General features: G+C 45.9%; 1 protein-coding gene and 1 pseudogene across 1 annotated transcript in view; both read right to left on the bottom strand.

The window, feature by feature from the left end:
• LOC126248886 (uncharacterized) overlaps positions 1-22,219 on the bottom strand; it is a 327,353-nt gene that overhangs the window by 88,395 nt on the left and 216,739 nt on the right. The gene's annotated exons all lie outside the window — the stretch shown is intronic.
• Positions 1,082-1,199, bottom strand: LOC126250110 (5S ribosomal RNA; annotated as a pseudogene).

Here is a 22,219-nt window from a genome sequence, read left to right as displayed (position 1 = left end):
GCGACTAGGGTCTCCTGTCCGGTAAACCGTTCGCCTGGTGAAAGTCTTTCGATTTGACGCCACTTTGGCGACCTGCGCATCGATGGGGATGTAACGATGATCATTAGGACAACACAAACACCCAGTCCGTGAGCGGAGAAAAATCTCCGACCAAGCCGGGAATCGAACCCGGGCCATTAGGATTGACAATCTGTTACGCTGACCACTTTTTTTTCCATTGTGTTCGTTTTTGATCGTTGTGTTTGGTCGTTGCGGACGTCGCAAGACATCCTTTTCAAGTTCGGTGGTTGATCCTTCCACTCAGTTTTTTATTACAGAAGCCAACCGGCTCTCTGACCATACACGCTGAGCTACCGTGCCGGCTGACCACTCAGCTACGGAGGGCGGACGGTACCAAGTAGACACGATATGCTTACAAGCTGCCCACACATGCAGGCACCGTGAGGTATCTACGTCGCTGTAAAATCCGTGCTGGAAGCTAACATGGGTCAGTAATCTCATACTAGTATTACTATGTCTGGCCTGCTACGCAACCACTCGCTCCTTCAAGTCTCGCTAGAATCAAATAACACAGGGAACTTTGCTCTCCATTCACATTTTAATAACTATTTTTCAACCATCCAGCAACAGACTGCAAAAATTACTATTTAGTACGTTGTAAATGACATAACTTCCCACAAAACGCTTCTAAAGGCATTTTCTGAAAAGGTGCTTCGAACAGATGGTTCCATTATGGGAACTACTGGATTATACACAGCACTGTTCTTTCTGTCTGAGAACGACAGCTGCTCTAACATGCGTTTATCCTTGGCCCCTGAGCAGATACCCACAACTAACAGAGAGCTCTCAGGACAGTGTCTAAAACTACTAAACTTCGTCCGTACAGGCATTGGAAGGCCCAACGGTACCGACCGGCCGCCGTGTCATCCTCAGTCCGCAGGCGTCACTGGATGCGGATATGGAGGGGCATGTGGTCAGCACACCGCTCTCCCGGACGTATGTCAGTTTACGAGACCGGAGCTGCTACTTCTCAGTCAGGTAGCTCCTAAGTTTGCCTCAAAGGGGCTGAGTGCACCCCGCCTGCCAACAGCGCTCGGCAGACCGGATGGTCATCCATCCAAGTGCTAGCCCAGCCCGACAGCGCTTAACATCGGTGATCTGACGGGAACCGGTGTTACCACTGCGGCAAGGCCGTTGGCTCGGGACAGTGTCAAGACTCGTAAATCCCTTTGAATGCGTTCCTGGTGTGCTGAGTAGATTGGAGCTGGTGACCTGTACAGGTTAGGTAAGTACTCTTTTGCCTATGGAGAGTTCATCGAGCCAATTTGCCAGCGACAAGTTGGTGCTGGTAGTGGTGGTAAACGCCTTTATGTGCTGTAGGCAAACATACGGGCCACCGTATCGTTCGAAGAAGTCAGATGTCCCATTTAATCCCATGTGAAAATTCCTCATACGAGGGTTCAATAAGGGTGAGGGAATAAATTCACCGTGGCACTACATAACGATCCCATTTGGTAATTCTCCTAACTGATTTTGGGGAACTATGGCAAACCAAAATCTGGATGGGCGGGCGGAGTTTTAACCTCTCGCCTTCTTGAACCATGTCGTTCGATAGGTTTCCACAGTAAACACTATGCAAGCTGGCTCACGCGAAGCACAATGACATCGGTCTGTTGTTGAATTATGGAACAAGTTTATGTTCAAGTACTACGACACTTCTGGAGATCGAAAATCTCTCTACATCTACATCTACATTTATACTCCGCAAGCCACCAAACGGTGTGTGGCGGAGGGCACTTTACGTGCCACTGTCATTACCTCCCTTTCCTGTTCCAGTCGCGTATGGTTCGCGGGAAGAACGACTGTCTGAAAGCCTCCGTGCGCGCTCTAATCTCTCTAATTTTACATTCGTGATCTCCTCGGGAGGTATAAGTAGGGGGAAGCAATATATTCGATACCTCATCCAGAATTACCCTGTAGGAATCAACATGGATTCCGAAAGCAATGCCCATGTCAATCCCAGTTCGCTCTGTTCGTTCACGACATCCAGAAAGCAGTAGATACCGGCGCCAGGTACATGCTGTGTTCCTTGATTTCCGTAAGGCATGCGAGACAGATTCGCACGGCCGCCTAATGAACAAAATCCAAGCGTACGAATTTCAGACCATTTGTGCGATTGGAATGGAGAGTTCCTTGCAAACAGAACACAGCATGCCATTCTCAACGGAGATAAGGCTTCAAACGTAAAAGTAGCTTCGTGTGTACCCCAAGGATGTGTTATTGGTCCATTACTTTTCACAGGATATACCCTGAAGAGCCAAAGAAACTGCCTAATATTGTGTAGGGCCCCCGCGAGCACGCAGAAGGGCCGCAACACGACGTAGCATGGATTCGACTAATGTCTGAAGTAGTGCTGGAGGGAACTGACACCATGAATCTTGCAGGGCTGTTTATAAATCCGTAAGAGTACGAGGGGGCGCGTTGCAAGGCATCCCAGATATGCTCAATAATGTTCATGTCTGGGGAGCCTGGTGGCCAGCGGAAGTGTTTACACTCAGAAGAGTGTTCCTGGAGCTCCTCTGCAGCAATTCAGAAGGTATGGGGTGTCGCATTGTCCTGCTGGAATTGCCCAAGTCCGTCGGAATGCACAAGGGACATGAATGGATGCAGGTGACAGGGTTCGTACGTACGTGTCACCTGTCAGAGTCGTATCTAGACGTACCAAGGATCCCATATCACTCCAATTGCACACGCCTCACACCATTACAGAGCCTCCACCAGCTTGAACAGTCCCCTGCTGACATGCAGGGTCGTCTCTGCTGACATGCAGGGTCCATGGATTCATGAAGTTGTCTCTATACCCGTACACGCCCATCCAGTCGATAAAATTTGAAACGAGACTCGTCAGACCAGGTAACATGTTTCCAATCACCAACAGTGGGTGTTGGCGGGCCCAGGCGAGGCATAAAGCCTTGTTTCATGAAGTTATCAAGGGTTCACGAGTGGGCCTTCGACTCCGAAAGCCCATATCGATGATGTTCCGTTGAATGGTTCACACGCTGGCACTTGTTGATGGACCAGCACTGAAATCTGCAGCAATTTGCGGAAGGGTTGCACTTCTGTCACGTTCAACGATTCTCTTCAATCGTCATTGGTTCCGTTCATGCAGGGTCTTTTTCCGGCCGCAGCGATGTCGGAGATTTGATAGTTTACCGGATTCCTGATGTTTGCGGTACACTCGTGAAATGGTCGTACTGGAAAATCCCCACTTCATCGCTACCTCGGAAATGCTGTGTCCCTTCGCTCGTGTGCCAACTATAACACACAGCACGTTCAAACTCAGTTAAATGTTGATAACCTGCCACTGTAACAGCAGTAACTGATCTAACAACTGCGCCAGACACTTATTTTCTCATATAGGCGTTGCCGACCGCAGCGCGCCCTATTCTGCCTGTTTAGATATCTCTAAATCTGAATACGCATGCCGATACCAGTTTCTTTGTATAAATGTCAGAGTAGACAAAATCGGAAGGTCCATGAGGCTTTTCGCTGATGGTACTGTAGTACACAGAGAAGATGAACTGCTAGAAAAATTTAGCGAAATGCAAGAAGACCTGTAGAGGATTGACGCTTGGTGCAGGTAGTGGCCAATGACCCTCCACATAAATAAACGTATTGCGTATACATAGATAGAAATGCCCATTATCTTATGATTTCAGAACAATCGCTGCAAATAGTTACTTCCATAATAGTATGCGTACGGAGTGATTTGAAGGTGAACGACCACATGTAACTAGTCGCAGGAAAGGCAGAAGCGAGATTTAGATTCAAAAGTACCCTCTGCCACACACCGCAAGGTGGCCTTGCGGAGTACAGATGCAGATGCGTGGAGGGCTTTGGAGACGAAAAACACTCTTTACCCGATCTTTATGATTTGGTCACTTTAGGTGGTGACAGTTATTGTAATGCAGTGATAGCAGGTAGCTCCCACCTGGGGATGTTCGGCCGCGGAGTTGCAAGCTTTTCAGTTGACGTTACATTGGGCGACTTGCGTCCGATAATGATGAAACAATAATGAGGACAACACCCAGTACCCGAGCGGAGAAAATCTCCGACACGGTCGTGACTCGAGCTAGGACCCGCTGCATAGCAGTGACATGCGCTGACCACTTGGCCAAGGGGTGGAGGATGGACACTAAATCTACATCTACGAGGTTACTCTGCTATTCACAATGAAGTGCCTGGCAGAGGGTTCAACGAACCACCTTCAATCTGTCTCTCTAACGTTCGACTCTCGAACGGCGCGCGGGAAAAACGAGCACATAAATTTTTCTGTGCGAGCCCTGACTTCTCTTTACTTTATCGTGATGACCATTTCTCCCTATGTGGATGGGTGCCAACAGAATGTTTTCGCAATCAGAGGTGAAAACTAGTGATTGAAATTTCATGAGAGGATCCCGTCTCGACGAAAAACGCCTTTGTTTTAATGATTACCATTCCAATTCACGTATCATGTCTGTGGCACTATCTCCCCTGTTTCTCGATAATACAAAACGAGCCGCCCTTCTTTGAACTTTATCGATGTCATCCGTAAGTCCCACCTGATGCGGATCCCACACTGCAAAGCAGTACTCCAGAATAGGGTGGACAAGTGTAGTGTAAGCATTCTCTTTAGTAGACCTGTTGCACCTTCCAAGTGTTCTGCCAATGAATCGCAGTCTTTGGTTTGCTCTACCCACAACATTATCTATGTGACCGTTCCAATTTAGGCTATTTATAATTGTAATCCCTAAGTATTTAGTTGAATTTTCAGCCTTCAGATTTTTGTGACTTATCGCGTAATCGAAATTTAGCGGATTTCTTTTAGTACTCATGCGAATAAATTCACACTTTTCTTTATTCAGGGTCAATTGCCACTTTTCGCACCATACAGATATCTTATCTAAATCATTTTGCAAGTCGTTTTGATCATTTGATGACTTTACAAGACGGTAAATGACAGCATCATCTGCAAACAATCTAAGATGGCTACTCAGATTGTCTCCTATGTCGTTAATATAGATCAGGAACAATAGAGGGCCTATAACACTTTCTTGGGGAACGCCGGATATTATTTCTGTTTTACTCGATGACTTTCCGTCTATTACTACGAACTGTGACCTTTCTGACAGGAAATCACGAATCTGGTAACACAACTGAGGCAATATTCCATAGGCACGCCGTTTGGTTAGAAGACGCTTGTGAGGAGCGGTGTCTAAAGCCTTCTGGAAATGTAAAAATATGGACTCAATTTGACATCCCCTGTCGATAGCACTTATTACTTCATGAATATAAAGAGCTAGTTGTGTTTCACAAGAACGATATCTTCTGAAATCGTGTTGACTACGTGTCAATAAATAGTTTTCTTCGAGGTACTTCATAATGTTCGAATACAGTATGTATTCCAAAACCCTACTGCAAATTGACGTTAGTGATATGGGCCTGTAATTCAACGGATTACTCCGACTTCCCTTTTTTGGTATTGGTGTGACCTGAACAATTTTCCAATCTTTAGGTACGGATCTTTTTGTGAGCGAGCGGTTGTATGTAATTGCTAAATATGGAGCTATTGTGTCAGCATACTCCGAGAGGAACCTGACTGGTATACAATCTGGACCGGAAGCCTTACTTTTATTAAGTGATTTAAGCTGCTTTGCGACACCGAGGATATCTATTTCTATGTTTCTCATCTTGGCAATTGTTCTTGACTGGAATTCAGGAATATTTACTTCGTCTTCTTTGGTGAAGGAGTTTCGGAAACCCGTGTCTAATAACTCTGCTGTAGTGACACTGTCATCAGTGACATCACCGTTGCTATCGTGCAGTGAAGGTATTGATTGCGTCTTGCCACTGGTGTGCTTTATGTATGACCAGAATCTCTTCGGGTTTTCTGTCTGATTTCGAGACAGAGTTTCGTTGTGGAAATCATTGAAAGCATCTCGCATTTAAGTACGCACTATATTTCGAACTTCTGTAAAACGTTGCCAGTCTTGGGGAATTTGCGTTGTTTTAAATTTGTGTACCATGGGGGATCAGTACCGTCACTTATTAATTTATGTGGTACATATCTCTCAATTGCTGTCGATACCATCTCTTTGAAATCATTCCACAACTTTTCTACGCTTACATGATCAGATCAGGAGTAGTGCAGACTGTCTCTTAAAAAGGCGTTAAGAGCATTTTAACAGTTTTTTTTAATAGATATACTTTGCGTTTTTTCTTGATGGCTGTAGGTGTTACGACATTCAGCCTAGCAGCTACACCCTTGTGGTCGCTAATCCCTTTATTCGTCACGATACTCACTGTTTGTCCAGGATTATTTGTTGCTAAGAAGTCAAGTATGCTTTCGCCACCATATACGTTTCGAGTGGGCTCATGAACTAACTGTTCAAAATAATTTTCTGTGAAAGCACTGAGTACAATTTCGGATGACATTTTATGCCTGACGCCGGCTTTAAACGTATAATTTTTCTAGTATATCTATGGTAGATTAAAGTCACTACCGACTATAATTGTATGAGTGGGGTACCTATTTGAAATGAGACTCAAGTTTTCTTTGAACTATTCAGCAACTATATCTTCTGAGTGGGGAAGGGGGGGGGGGAGGTCGGTAAAACGACCCAATTAATAGTTTAGTCCGACTGTCAAGTATAACCTCTACCCATACTATTTCGCAGGAACTATCTACTTCAATTTCACTACAAGGCAAACTATTTCTGACAGCAATAAATACTCTACCACCAATTGTATTTAATCTGTCCTTTCTGAACACTGTTAGACAAAATTTCTGTTGAGGTTATTTCCGGCTTTAGCCAGCTTTCTGTATCTATAACTATTTGAGCTTCAGTGCTTTCTATTAGGGATTGGAGCTCTGGTTCTTTCCCAACACAGCTACGACAATTTACAACTACAATACCGATCGTTTCTACAACTAACTTACTGTGTTTTACCTGCCCCCTTTTAGACGGACGCACTTTCTATGGTTCCCTGAGGCCCTCTAACCTAAAAAAACCGCCCTGTCCCTTCCACGCAGCTCCCGCTACACGTGTAGCCGCTTCCTGTGTGTAGTGGACTACTGATCTATTAAGCGGGACCCGGAAACTCACTACCCGATGGCTCAAGTCAAAGAATCTGCAGCCTACACGGTCACAGAACTGCCTGAGCCTCTGATTCAGACCCTCCACTCGGCTCTGCAACAAAGGACCACAGTCGGTTCTATCGACGATGCTGCAAATGGTGAGCTCCGCCTTCATTTCGCAAGCAAGACTGGAAGTCTTGCCATTTCCGCTAGCCGTCCAAAACCAGAGACAATCTCCTCTGAACCGAGCGAGGTGGCGCAGTGGTTAGACACTGGACTCGCATTCGGGAGGACGACGGTTCAATCCCGCGTCCGGCCATCCTGATTTAGGTTTTCCGTGATTTCCCTAAATCGCTCCAGGCGAATGCCGGGATGGTTCCTTTCAAAGGGCACGGCCGACTTCCTTCCCCATCCTTCCCTAATCCGATGAGACCGATGACCTCGCTGTCTGGTCTCCTTCCCCAAACCAACCAACCAACCAACCAACCAATCTCCTCTGATCCAAAGCGACATACGTCATTGGTACCGACATGAGCCACCACCTGCAGTTGGCTGCACCCTGAACTCTTTATGGCATCCAGAAGCAGCCTTTCCACATCCAAAATGACTCCCCCCAGTATGCACACGGAGTGCACTCTCGCTTCCTTCCCCTCCTTGGCAGCCAGATTCCTCAGGGGCCCCATTACGCGCCTAACGTTGGAGTTCCCAACTACCAGCAAACCCACCCTCTGTGAACGCCCAGACCTTGCGGGCCGAGAAGCTTCCTCTGGAACAGGGTGGACGACTGCATCCGGCTCAGAGACATCGTCAACCACAGATAACGCCCGAAATCTGTTCGTCAAACGAAATGGGGGGGGGGGGCTACGATCGGCCCCTCGGAAAGTTTTTCGCTGCCTACCAGACTTTGAAATGATCTCCCACTCGATCACAGGTGAGGGGTTAACCTCAGTGCAGGCAGTACCCGGGGCGGCCACAGTAATGGACCGAACGGGGGACATGTGGGATGTGCTCGTCCTGTCTCGCATCCCCGCGTCAGACCCCACACAGTGACGCCCCTTGGCAGCAGCCTCAAGCTGTGTGACGGAAGCTAATGCAGCCTGGAGCTGTGAGCGAAGGGCCGCCAACTTAGCTCGCATTTGTACACAGCAATCACAGTCCCTATCCATTACTGCAGTCGCTCCCGTTTGGAGCTCGTAAAAATATACAACAAACGAACGGTGTACTCGCCTTCTTAGCAGCAGGAACACAAGGTGCTCTGTCGCTGACGGTCTATCCAACACACTTTACCTGATGTGATGTCACTGGTTTACATTTTCCTTTAGCGTAGTGTTTCAGTATACTTTTGTTTATAGAAGCCTCTTAGGTTGCTATATCGGAGGGCAATTTCTAGCTGTAGCTTGAACGACAGGGGTAGACAACACTGCTGTTTCGTTTCTGAAAACTACAGGTCGCGTTAAAGCGAAATGAATTAACGCTGTTATTTTTTACGTTAAATACAAGGCTTGTCCAGAAAGTAAGTATCGATCAGTCGGGAAATGGAAACTATATTGAAAATCAGAAAAGTTTTATTTGCGACAGTTGGCTCCACCTTCCAGCTACTTCTCTACGTGGTCGCTGTTCCAGCTAGGTCATCTGTCGCACCGTTATACCAACTTTCCAATAACCTCGTCATAGAAGGCAGCCGCCTGTGCTTCCCGTCAGTTCTCTACGCTCATCTATAGCTCTTTGTCTGTCCGAAAATGTTGTCTTCATAGCCCGTAGTCAATGTGAGCAGAGATGAAACAAAGAGGGGCTGTAGTGCGGGTGATCAAACAATTCCCATCGAAGACGCTGCAGGAGCAATTTCATTGCCCCTGCAGATTGCGACCGAGAATTGTCACGAGGTAGGAACCGTATGACAGATCTGTAATGTGGGCTGTGTAACATCAGGCGAAATCTGTCACCAAGAGCTCATACTTGGCGGCCGACACTATTTTCTGCGCATCTTTATGTGCTCACCATGCGCTCACAACTGAAAAGAGCGAAGCGATGGAACCGACAGGGATACTAGAGACACTGTCAAACACATATGTGCGAAGCTTTATTAGATTTTCACAGTGGTTTTCATTTCTTGACCGATCGGAACTTACTTTCCGAATATCTCTCGTATGAAACAGACAAAAATTCAGACGAGTCTATCTGCAGGTTAGCACCCAACAGTCGTGTTTCTAGCTTTGCAGGCAGGCTGTACCAGTCTGAACTGCCAGGGGAAAGCAATGACGTGGTTCTACTCTACGACCCGGCATACGATTTATCACGATGGAGCTCCCACATTGCTCCATAACGCTCAATAGCAACAGTATCGTTGTCATGGCAGTAAACAACAAAACGAGACAATATTTACTGACAGACGACTATAATAATATTTTTGTTGAATTATTTGCGTTATTTTATAACACACCAATTGGCGCGGGAGCGCAGACAGCTGATAGGTCTACTTGCTTTTTGTGTCTGCCTAATAGAGACAAACTTAAAGAACTAAATCTTAACTCCGCCCGAACAGGCCATGAAGGCCCAACGCTACCGACAGGCCGCCGTGTAATCCTCGTCCCACAGGCGTCACTGGATGCGGATATGGTGGTGGAGGTTGTTGGGATGTTTAAGCGGGACTAAACAGCGAAGGTCATCAGTCCCCCAGATGCGGATATGGAGGGGCATGTGGTCAGCACACCGCTCTCCCGACCGTATGTCGGTTTACGAGACCGGAGTCGCTACTCCTCAAACAAGTAGCTCCTCAGAGTCTTAAACTTGACAAAGTATTTTGCATGTGAAACCAGATAAACAGCATATGGTACAGACAAACATTGTTTCATGACAGTGGTTCGGGCTCCTACGGGAAAAAATACACTGCCTGCCTCCCTCCCCTTCCCCCCCTCCCCACACTCAGTCATTCTGTTTACAGGAAACTGAACGAAGGCTGAATTAAGTCCTGCTACGAGCCAACGATAAACTGTCCACACTATAATCTAGTCTGTTATTATTCTTGGGCACATATATCTCAAACATTTGCGCTTTCAGAGCTAATTATTGTAGAATGACTAACCGCAGGGCGAAAGATTGCGATAAATGTTTATTAGAACTGAACAACTAATATGGAAACTTGCACCTTCTTACTTGACATTAACTTTCGTTTAAGGCTGTGCTGAATAAACCTGTTCGAGTGCATCGCTGTCTCCGCGTTCGAGAGAAAGCAGAACTGCGAACCCGGAGGAGAAATTCAGCTCACTTCCGTACAGAGGCTACGGTCGCTTTGAGAAGAAGCCAGTCGGGGATCTTTTCATGAGCATTCAGATCTCTGTTATGACAAGGAGGGCAAATGCTCTCTAACTTTACAGGCAAAGTTATTGAAAAGAATCCACTTCACTTTTAAGTTGAAGACAGTCGTACTCGATACAAGAGTTAAGATTCATCAAAGGTTTCAAGTACAAAACGGATTCTCAGAGCAGAGAAACAAGAACAAAGTAAAAATTAAAGTTACTATTTTTCAAATGTGATAGATGAGCAGAAAATAGTGTTAGAAGAGGATAAGTAAATTGCTCTGACATGCCACTAATGTTCAATGGTATCAATAATTATTAACCATCAATTTTCAGTACCTACATGCTTTGAAGTTTACTAAGTGGAAAAGATTTCAAATATTTAGTTTGTCACGGCATAAACAAACGCTTATTTTACTTTTCGTTGCAGACACTGTACGACAGTCATCCAGGAAGTACTTTTCCATATGTAAAAAGATAAACCACACTAAAAGCAAAAGCAAATCTATGTATTGTTCACGCTAGTAGTTACAGGGTGTTTCCTACATGACGTTACAAACTTTCAACGATGATGGAGACGGGAAATGTATCAATTTGAGGTAAGGGACTCTGATCCGAAAATGGTAGAGTCGAAAGCTATAAGCGAAAATCGTTCTGATGCCTCTGACAGTGGACCTCTTCTGCTGCAAGGCCTTTGCTTTCCATATTTTGGAAGGAAGTAGTAAGGACAAAAACCAGTAAAATTTTCGTAGCAAACATGGACTCTAAAAAGCTTACCGTAAGATCTACGAGCACTTTTTCATTAGAAAAGGGGTGTTTCACAATTTCAAAGTGCTCATAGTTCTTAAGGTATGCGCTTTAGAGCCAATGTTTACTGGAAATTTTTATTTTGTTTTGGCCCATACTACCTCATTTTAAAATATGGAAAGCAAAGAGCTTGCAGTAAAGAGGTCCACTGACAGGAATATCAGAACGATTTTCTCTTATAACTCTCGACTCGGTCGTTTCCGGACCAAGGTCCCTTACCTAAAATTGCTATATTTATTTCTTCTCCATCACCGCTGAAAGATTTTAACATCATCATGGAATCACGCTGTAGAATGGGAGAGTCATGCGATTAAAACTAGTGTCAGGTGCGGATTCGCGAGACGGTGTTTTCAATGTCTTATCTGAATATTACTTCGGGAGGGTAGGTAGAGAACAGGGTCGTGAGGATGTCTTAGCCCTCCTAGTAACTAAGAGACCCGAGCTTTTCAAATCAGTAATATAGATGACGGCGTTAGTGATCATAAGGTTGTTATAGCATCTTTGACTACAGGTTTTACTCGGAATTTTAAGAAAGATAGACTAATATTTTTGCTTAGCAATAGTGATAAGGAATAAGTCGCAAAGTATCTGGTATATTCAACTCCGAGGGCAAAAATGTGCAGGAAAAATGGATGGAGTTTAGAAATATTATTCAATACACCTCGGATTATTATGTACTTGGCAAGTTTGAGTCGGATAGGAAAGACCCACCATGGGTTAAGAGCCCTGTTAGGAAGCTGTTACAAAAACAGAAAGACAGCTTCTTCACAGATTTAATTGAAGTCAAAATCCGACTGACAAAACAAAGTTGAACGAAGCCAACATGAAAGTAATGATAGTAATGAAAGAAGCGTTCTATGAATTAGAAAGTAAAATTTTGGCAGTCGATCTGACTAAAAATCTTCAGAAGTTTTGGCCGTATGTGAAATTAGTAAGCGGATCGAAACACACTACTCTGTTGCTCAGTGGTCATGCTGGCAGCTAAATGGAAAATGACAGACAAGGCTGAAACACTGAATTCAGCATTACGACATTGTTTCACGGGGGAAGATTGTAATATGGGTCCTCCTTTCAACTATCGCATAAACGCCGAAATGGCAGACACTGAGATAAGTGATCGCGGAATGGAAAATCAACTAAAATTGTGGAAAGGCATCTGGACTGGATGAGATACCTGTGAGATTCTACAGAGATGATGAAAAAAAAAACCCTTGCTCCTCTTCTAGGCAACGAATGGTGCCAAGCGACTACGAAAAATTTCAATTTTCAAGAAGGGACGTCAAAGTGAGGTACATAATTATAGGCCTATAGCGCTGACGTCAATCCGTTGTGGAATAGTGGGCATGTTCTACGCTCAGGCATTATGACGTTGCTGAAGAACTAAAATCTCGTCTCTAATAACGAACATGGATTTCATAAAAACAGATCTTGCGAAACTCAGCTCGCCCTGTTCGTCCATGACGTCCAGGACGCTGCAAAAAACGGCGCTCAGGCTGATGCAGTGTTCCTTCACTTCAGGAAGGAATTTGACACCGTCCCGCACTGCTGTTTAGTGAAAAAAAATACGAGCCTACCGAGTATCAGGTCAAAGTTGTGACCGCATGCAGGACTTTCTGAGAGACAGAACTTAATATGTTATTCTTAATGGGATGAAAACGACAGGTGTAAAAGTATACTAATGGCCATTAAAATTGCTACACCAAGAAAGAATGCAGATGATAAACGGGTATCCATTGATCAAATATGTTATACTAGAACTGACATGTGATTACATTTTCACGCAATTTGGATGCATAGATCCTGAGAAATCAGTACCCAGAATAATCACCTCTGGCCGTAATAACGGCCTTGATACGCCTAGGCATTCAGTCAAACAGAGCTTGGATGGCGTGTACAGGTACAGCTGCCCATGCAGCCTCAACACGATACCACAGTTCATCAAGAGTAGTGACTGGCGTATTTTGACTAGCCAGTTGCTCGGCCACCATTGACCAGACGTTTTCAATTGAGAGATCTGGAGAATGTGCTCGCCAGGGCAGCAGTCGAACATTTTCTGTATCCAGAAAGGCCCGTACAGGACCTGCAACATGCGGTCGTTCATTATCCTGCTGAAATGTAGGGTTTCTTTCGCATGTATCGAATGAAGGGCAGAGCCACGGGTCGTAACACATCTGAAATGTAACGTCCACTGTTCAAAGTTCAGCCAATGCGAACAAGAGGTGGACGTTTAACCAATGGCACCCCATACCCTCACGCCGGGTGATATGCCAGTATGGCGATGACGAATACACGCTTCCAACGTGCGTTCACCGCGATGTCGCCAAACACGGATGTGACCATCATGATGCTGTAACCAGAACTTGGATTCATCCGAAAAAATGACGTTTTGCCATTCGTGCATCAAGGTTCGTCGTTGAGTACACCATCGCAGGCGCTCCTGTCTGTGATGCAGCATCAAGGGTAACCATAGCCATGGTCTCCGAGCTGATAGTTCATGCTGCTGCAAACGTCGTCTAACTGTTCGTGCAGATGGTTGTTGTCTTGCAAACGTCCCCACCTGTTGATTCAGGGATTGAGACGTGGCTGCACGATCCGTTACAGCCATGCGGATAAGATACCTGTTATCTCGACTGCTAGTGATACGAGGCCGTTGGGATCCAGCACGGCGTTCCGTATTATCCTCCTGAACCCACCGATTCCACATTCTGGTAACAGTCATTGGATCTCGCCCAACGCGAGCAGTAATGTCGCGATACGATAAACAGCAATCGCGATAGGCTACAATCCGACCTTTATCAAAGTCGTCAACGTGATGGTACGCATTTCTCCTCCTTACACGAGGCGTCACGACAACGTTTCACCATACAACGCCGGTCAACTGCTGTTTGTGTATGAGAAATCGGTTGGAAATTTTCCTCATGTCAGCACGTTGTAGGTGTCACCAATGGCGCCAACCTTGTGTGAATGCTCTTAAAAGCTAATCATTCGCATACCACAGTATCTTGTTCCTGTCGGTTAAATTTCGCGTCTGTAGTACGTCATCTTCGTGGTGTAGCAACTTTAATGGCTAGTAGTGTAATTTCAGTCGTACCCCAAGCGAGTGTTGTAGTGTCATTACTGTTTACAATACACACTGATCAGCCAGAAAATTGTGAACGCTGACCTACTATCGATATAAACACGTCCAGACGATAGCAGCGTCACCTGGCGACGAATGAGAGCTAGTCAGACACACGTACGGTGTGTATCAGTGAGCGTGCTGCCCTTGAGTGGAATGGTGAAGGCGCGCGATGTATCAGAGTTTGAACGAGGGCAGATTGTGATGGCCCAGAGGCTCGGCACGAGCATTTCGGAAACTGAACGACTTGTCGGGTGTCAGAAGAGTGCTGTGGTGAGTGTCTTCAACACGTGGCGGAACCAAGGTGAAACCACGTCCAGATGTCGTGGGGTTGGACGGCCTCCCCTCATTACAGATGTCGCATGTCGTAGGCTGGGCAGGCTGGTAAAACAGAACAGGTGGCCAACTAAGGCGGAACTAACATCAGAGTTTAATGCTGCGCAAAGTGCAAGCGTGTCTGAACACTCAGTGCAGCGATCACTCCTAACGATGGTCCTCCGCACCGACGACCCATCCATATGTCAATGTTAACACCACGACATCGGCAACTATGCCTGAAATGGACATATGACCATCGGCACAGTGGCAGAGTGGCGAGGCGTTGCATGGTGTGATGAATCCCTATACTTTACCGAGCGAGGTGGCGCAGTGGTTAGACACTGGACTCGCATTCGGGAGGACGACGGTTCAATCCCGCGTCCGGCCATCCTGATTTAGGTTTTCCGTGATTTCCCTAAATCGCTCCAGGCAAATGCCGGGATGGTTCCTTTCAAAGGGAACGGCCGACTTCCTTCCCCGTCCTTCCCTAATCCGATGAGACCGATGACCTCGCTGTCTGGTCTCCTTCCCCAAAACCAACCAACCAACCCTATACTTTTTCCATTATGCCGATGGGAGGGCGCGAATCTGTTGTTTTTCAGGGGATCAGCTCCTTGACAGCTGTGCTGCCGGGTGGGGACAAGCTGGCGGGGCTTCATTCTGCTCTGGGCAACATTCACGTGGGCGTCCATGGGTCCAGTGGAGCTCGTGCAAGGCTCCATGACCGCCAAGGAGTATCGTACACTGGTTGCAGACCACGTACACTCCTTTATGACGATCATGTTTCCCTATGACAGTGCCATGTTTCAACAAGATAATGCTGCGTATCACAAGGCCAGGAATATCATGGAGTGGCTCGAGGAACACAGTGGCGATTTCCAATTGATGTGCTGACTCCCAGCTCGCCAAAAATGGTTCAAATGGCTCTGAGCGCTATGGGACTTAACTTGTAAGGTCATCAGTCCCCTAGAACTTGGAACTACTTAAACCTAACTAACCTAAGGACATCACACACATCCATGCCCGAGGCAGGATTCGAATATGCGACCGTAGCGGTCGCGCGGTTCCAGACTGTAGTGGCTAGAACCGCTCGGCCACCCCTGCCGGCCCAGCTCGCCAGATTTGAACCCGATCGAACACATCTGGGATGTGATTGAACGTGGCGTCAGAGCTCATCGCACGCCCCTCAGGAATTTAAGGAAATTGGGTGACTTGTATGTGTATGCCAACTCCCTCCAGCGTCCTACCAAGGACTCATGCTTTCCTGCCATGACGCGTCGCCGCTGTTAAACTATGGCAGAGTTGGACATGCCGGCTATTAGGTAAGTGGTCATAACGTTCTGGCTGATCAGCGTGTATAGATGAACTAGTGGATACCGTCGGAAGCTCCATACGGCTATTGGCAGAGGATACAGTTATCTATAGGAAGACTGTAGTGCAATACAGGAAGCCCCGCAGAGGATCAATGATTCCTGCAAGGCATCGCATTTGACTTTGAACCTAAATGAATGTCACATATTACGCGTGAATATGCGAAGAAATCCACTTCTGTTCGATTACACTATTGGCGGCTAGGCACTGGAAACCGTGCCGCCGGCCGCTGTGGCGAAGCGGTTCTAGGCGCTTCAGTCCGGAAGCAGGTTCGCAGATTCGAATCCTGCCTCGGGCATGGAGGTGTGTGATGTTCTTAGGTTAGTTAGGTTTAATTAGTTCGAAGTTCTAGGGGACTGATGACCTCAGATGTTAAGTCCCATAGTGCTCAGAGTCATTTGAACCAGTTTTGAAACATCTATCGTTAAATACTTAGATGAAGCTACCAGGAGCGACCTAAAGTGGAATGACTACATGAAACAAGTAGTACGAAAAGCAGACGCCACTTTGGGATCCCCAGAAGGAATCTTAAGGAACTGTAATTCATTCATGAGTGAATAGGCTTGTAAGACACTTCTTCGACCGATTCTTAAGTTCTTCCCGTCATTTTCGGATCCTTACCAAACTGATATAATAGAAGACATTGAGAAGATCCAACGAATAGCAGCGCATTTCGTCACGGGATCGTTTAGACGGCGCGAGAGCGTGACTGAGATGATAAACAAACTCCAGTGGGAGACGGTACAAAAGAGATGTTGTGCATCTCTGGAAGGTCTTCTTCATACGTTTAAGGAAGAGTCGGCACCATATGAATTTGTCTCGCGAAATGACCACAGTAAGAAAACCAGAAATTCAGAAATTATAGCTCGTACGGATGTTTATCGACAATCATTCTTCCCACGCGCCATTATCGAATGGAACAGAGATATGGGTCGGGGTGTTAAGATGATAGTACCACCTTTCGCCACACACCACAAGGTGGATTGCGCAGTGTAGATGTGCTTTGTCTTGCTGTAGGCATATCTACCACCTCACCGCTGCAGAATTTTGTCCAAATAGTCACGGGCAAAAATGATTGTGCCAATATGAATCTTTCATCGTGCGCTGCTTGGAAAGTTGGGGCAGAAGTGAAGCTGTGAGCGCAGGTCGTCAGTTGTACTTGGGTAGTTCACAACGTAAGAGCACTGCCCGCGAAAGGCAAGGTTACGGGTTCATATCTTGGTCCGGCACACAATTTAATCAAAGAGGAGTTTTCAATTTTGTGAGTTTGGAACGGCTGTTGTGCGGTCGTGTATAGGGATGGCTAACCGATGCTTTAGGTGTCCAGTGGAGCGTCGTCTTCACGGCGAAAGGCCACGTTGTTGCACGCTACTGGGTAGGTGTGTCTAATGCAATTGCCCGCGAGTCTAAATTGGCTCTGAATACGCTAGCAAATTACGACGGTCCCCATCCCTTGAGTTCATGGCACACGTGTGACGATTCCCTCAGATATACTGGGGCACGTGGGCGTAGGCAGAAAACTAGCAGAATTATATTAATTTATGTTCAACGTGAAGGGTAAAAATGTAAATGTCGTGTGACTAGGGCCTCCAGTCGGGTAGACCTTTCGCCGGGTGCAAGTCTTCCGATTTGACGCCACTTCGGCGACTTGCGCGTCGATGGGGATGAAATGATGATGAATAGGACAACACAGCACCCAGTCCCTGAGCGGAGAAAATCTCCGACCCAACCGGGAATCGAACCCGGACCCTTAGGATTGACATTCTGTCGCGCTGACCATTTTTCTTTAAATCTCATTTTGTTCGTTTTCGTTCGTTGTATCTGCTCGGGGCGGACGTCGCAAGACACCCGTTTCAGTTCGTCGTTGATCCATTAACTCAGTTTTTTTTATTACTGAGGGCAGCTAACCCTCTGACCGAACGCGCTGAGCTACCCTGCCGGCTAACGTGAAGGGTGTACCACTGCAAGTAATCGGAAAAGGCAATTTTAATTAACGTGTATTTTTCCGTGAAGTTTTTGAACTGCAGCAGGATGATGTCCATAGCTTCAAGAGATATTTCGGCTGACAACCAGACAGAAATCTTCAGGTGAATTTAATACTGGAGACTGTTGGAGCAGGTCGATGAGTTTATACAAATCTGGCGCTGTAGAGCATGCGTATGATCGCTCTCTGTAGAGTCTGTTCCTTCTGTGGCTCGCAGGTTCATACACTGTCCGCCCAACACATTCCGAGACTAATATTATCGCCAGTGTATAAACGACGTCAGCACAGTAACCATGGGGACAGCTTCAACGAACAACTATAAACAAACGATGTGCATTCGACCAGTCCGTTGTGAGCAGGCAGTTTTAAGTAGTGGGCGTGCGGCCATAGTGTTTCAACGTTGTTGCGTCACAAAGCTCAATGTAGCAACACCTCTAAATCAAGTGTTCGAAACGTTCTCCATAACGTTTTCAAGAAGAGAAAAGTGTGTGCAAAGTCGGCCCATACACCTCGACTGCCGATCGAAAACTACGACACGTGGACGTCTGATGCGACTTTACTGAAATGCAAATGGTTCAAATGGCTTTGAGCACTATGGGACTTAACGTCTGAGGTCATCAGTCCCCTAGAACTCAGAACTACTTAAACCTAACTAACCTAAGGACATCACACACATCCATGCCCGAGGCAGGATTCGAACCTGCGACCGTAGCAGTCGCGCGGTTCCAGACTAAAGCACCTAGAACTGCTCGACCACACCCGGCCGGCCTGACTGAAATGCAAAACGCGAAAAATCCCTTTCTGGAAAAAAGCATCACGGGTGACGAGACTTGGTGTTATAAGTTCGAACCTACCACAGAACGACGAAGTGCAGAAATCCACGCTTTGACGACATAACCTACATTCAAGCCAATGTGACGCACGAGCTGAACAGCATCCCAAAGAAGAACGTTCCTGACAGTTTCGCGCGATTGTACGAACGTTCTGAGCATTGTAATCAGGTGTGGGAGCCTATGTAGAACACTTGGAGCATTAAAACCAACGTCTTAACTATAATTAACTTTCGCTGGTGTAAAATTTAGGTTTTATGGTGATATCAAAGGAATCATTCGGTCCCATGCCTTACCAAGTTGAAGACAGCCTTCAAGATTAGTACGATATTAGCCAGATGCATTTTTAAAAAAAGTGCGGATGGAATATTTGGCCGTGAAGCCCCTTCCGGGGGGTTTGCCCGCCCGGTTCAAGTCTTTTTATTGGACGCCACTTCGGGACTTGCGCGCTGATGATGATGATGATAACGATAACACAGACACCCCGACCCTGCCGGAATTTGAGCCCGGGGCCCTATGATCGAGTCAGCTACGATAGCCACAAGACCACGAGCTGCTAAAGTATTTCTACATATTCCTTAATAAATGAATCCGAGAAGGATCTCGTCGTGGCCTAGATTTTTGTGGCAGAAAAATCCATAAAAGCTCAGCTTTATATGATTTACTGGGCTGCGAAAGGAGCGTATGGAGATCATATTCTACGCAACTTTAATGTATTGTGCGAGTGGTTTGACCAACGTAAGCTTTTCCACATTGGTATGATGTTATGTAGACTCCATCCTTCTGCAATACCATCCTTTACCAAGACGAGAAGAGTACAGTAGTTTGTAGGTGGCCGGATGTTTACTTGAACGTAATGTTTCTTTAGGAATCTACCGAATTTAGAGGAAATATTGCTCACATATGGGAGAAACGCCGTGAACTTTAACAGATCATTCTCCTCTCTTTTTTGTGACTAGTCACGTTTATTCCTCGTTAAAACTGTACAAAGTGGTGTAACAAATATCCATGGCCTTAGTACACAGACGGTAGGTTTTCCAGCTCCTTTGCAAGGTTGCCGCTATCAGACGCAACACGTTTCCGGTGCACCAGCGTTCGAAGGATGCCAGTCTTTGTTCAGTGTAGTGAAACACTCGTTACGCTGCGAAAACTTCAAGATCCAGTATGTATTTTCGCTATGTCGTTAATCACAGGTGCGCGGAAGTGTTAAAGTTTTAAATTTTGGGCAGTCTGTAAGGGAATGGCTAAGAGCAGCACAACTCTACAAAATGCGATGGTGTCCATAACAAATGCCTCAAGGTCTCTCAACGCGACACTTGTACTGGAGAAACGCGATATATGATAATCATTTGTTACGCTGGTTTGTGACACAGCAGTTGAGTTTGGTGGTCTCATGGCAGCCGGCACGGTAGGCCAGCGTGTTCGTTCAGAGCGATGGCTGCCCTCTGTAATAAAAAAAAAATAAAAAACAATGAAATATTAAACGATGAACTTGAAAGGGTGTCATGCGACGTCCGCTCAGAGCAAATGCCAGCAACAACGAAAAAATATAAAAAAATAAGTGCATCCTTGGAAACTGGGAAGTCAAAGCGATCGAATCCTTTTCAGACCTTGTTATTTTTCAGCCTGCCTTCACCCTAACCTTCAGCTCTCACAGATGTGAAGATATCGTAGGAACGATTCCACGTAAACCTATAGGTACCCTTTCTCTGGTAGAATTGCAGCTGTAGGTTCAGGACATGCAAATCGTCGAATTGGTGTCCAATTGAAAGACTTGCACCAGGCGGCTGAATATCCCTCTCGAGGGACGCCCAACCCTTCAATGGCAAACGACTACAATTTTATGAAACAGTACATAGGGTTCTCTAAATCTTTTAGAGACACAACTGCACTGACGGAAAAGCATCCTAAACTGAGACTTCTGGGATGAAGAACCTACAGTCGTAAATGAATATCTAAGGGGATATGAGGTCCTGAATGAATGAGGCGTGTGGGGCACGTGTTTGTAAACTACTTATGTTTCATAACAAACTATTAGTCGACCACAGTATTATTGCACCTGGGACTGAGGTCGCTTCGGTCGGCTTACCGTGAGTTTTTATCGTGACATTTCACAAGGAGACGCTGAAACTCTTGTTAGCACATGCACAGCTGGTTTCACATCATTCACGATGCGATGTGTTTTCATTAGTCACGATTGTGCTTTTTTACTGAAATGTGACCGCGAGTTCCCGATAACGACCACGGGAGGCTAAGTACCATAATATCGTGATCGGTTAATACCTGCCACATCGACGTTCGTGGGCGCTACGTCACAAAACAACACACAATCGTCTGTGGCGTGTACACAGTGGAAGTCACAAAAAACCTGCAAGCGCCTAACTCAACTATCCGCACACTGACCTATTACGCTGTTTTCTCTGATGGGAAAAACTATGGCATGCTTCGTCTTACAACACATTTAGATAACATTATAAGAACACAACACAGAACGCACAGAGCAATCTGATTTAAGAAAAATGTTTCAGCCTACCTCCAATGCAAAGCACACAGCAAAGCATCTAATTTTTTTCCGCCATAACCGCATCTATATTCGTCGACTAAACAAAAGCTTATAATAAGGTTTTCCAACAGTACCTCATCGTGAAGCTCATCGAAGAAGCGTATATTCCAGGTTGTTAATTTCACTTGACTGACAGTTTTGCAATATCAGACTTTCATAGTGGAAATCTTCGGACAAAAGTCCTGAACAAAACAAATGAAAGCCCTCGTACCGCAGGGTTCAGTTTTATCACCTACGCTTTGCATTTGCAAACTACACCACTATTATGCTTAAAGCACACCGGAAAAAAATGAGCCGCTCCCAGGAGACATGTAACACCGCCGCTAGCCTTGAAATGGTCTCAGTCCGGCGACGAAGAGAGTCTACGAATTCCTTACAGTATGCCAATAGCCAGCTGATGCCACTCATTAATAGCTAGTTACCATAGAGCTGTCGACTGCAGGAATGTTGATTGCTAGAGTTCACCCACTGTTCTGAAGAGTACCAGAAATTTTCTATAGAATTAATATTGGCTGGTATAACAGGTCAGTCGAGGTGCGATAGTCTGCCCGACTGTTCGTCAAACCAGAAACATACAGGTATGCGTGCATCCATGTGAACATGGCTGTTATCTTAGAAGATGGGAGTTCCCACTGCACACTCACCATGAAGATGTAAAAGGAAGAGCAACATCTGGTCATCAAGAATGTTGAAATAATCACGGTTTTTCATGTTCATGGTGACCTGAATGAATAGACCTGAATGACAATACGAAAAACTCATCCCCGTAAGATCTCAAAACCACCTACAGCTTTGTCTACACAACAGAGTTGAAC

The sequence above is a fragment of the Schistocerca nitens genome, chromosome 3 (genome assembly GCF_023898315.1).
Source record: "Schistocerca nitens isolate TAMUIC-IGC-003100 chromosome 3, iqSchNite1.1, whole genome shotgun sequence".
NCBI classification, from domain to species: Eukaryota; Metazoa; Arthropoda; class Insecta; order Orthoptera; family Acrididae; genus Schistocerca; species Schistocerca nitens.
This window is presented reverse-complemented; position numbering and strand designations above follow the sequence as displayed.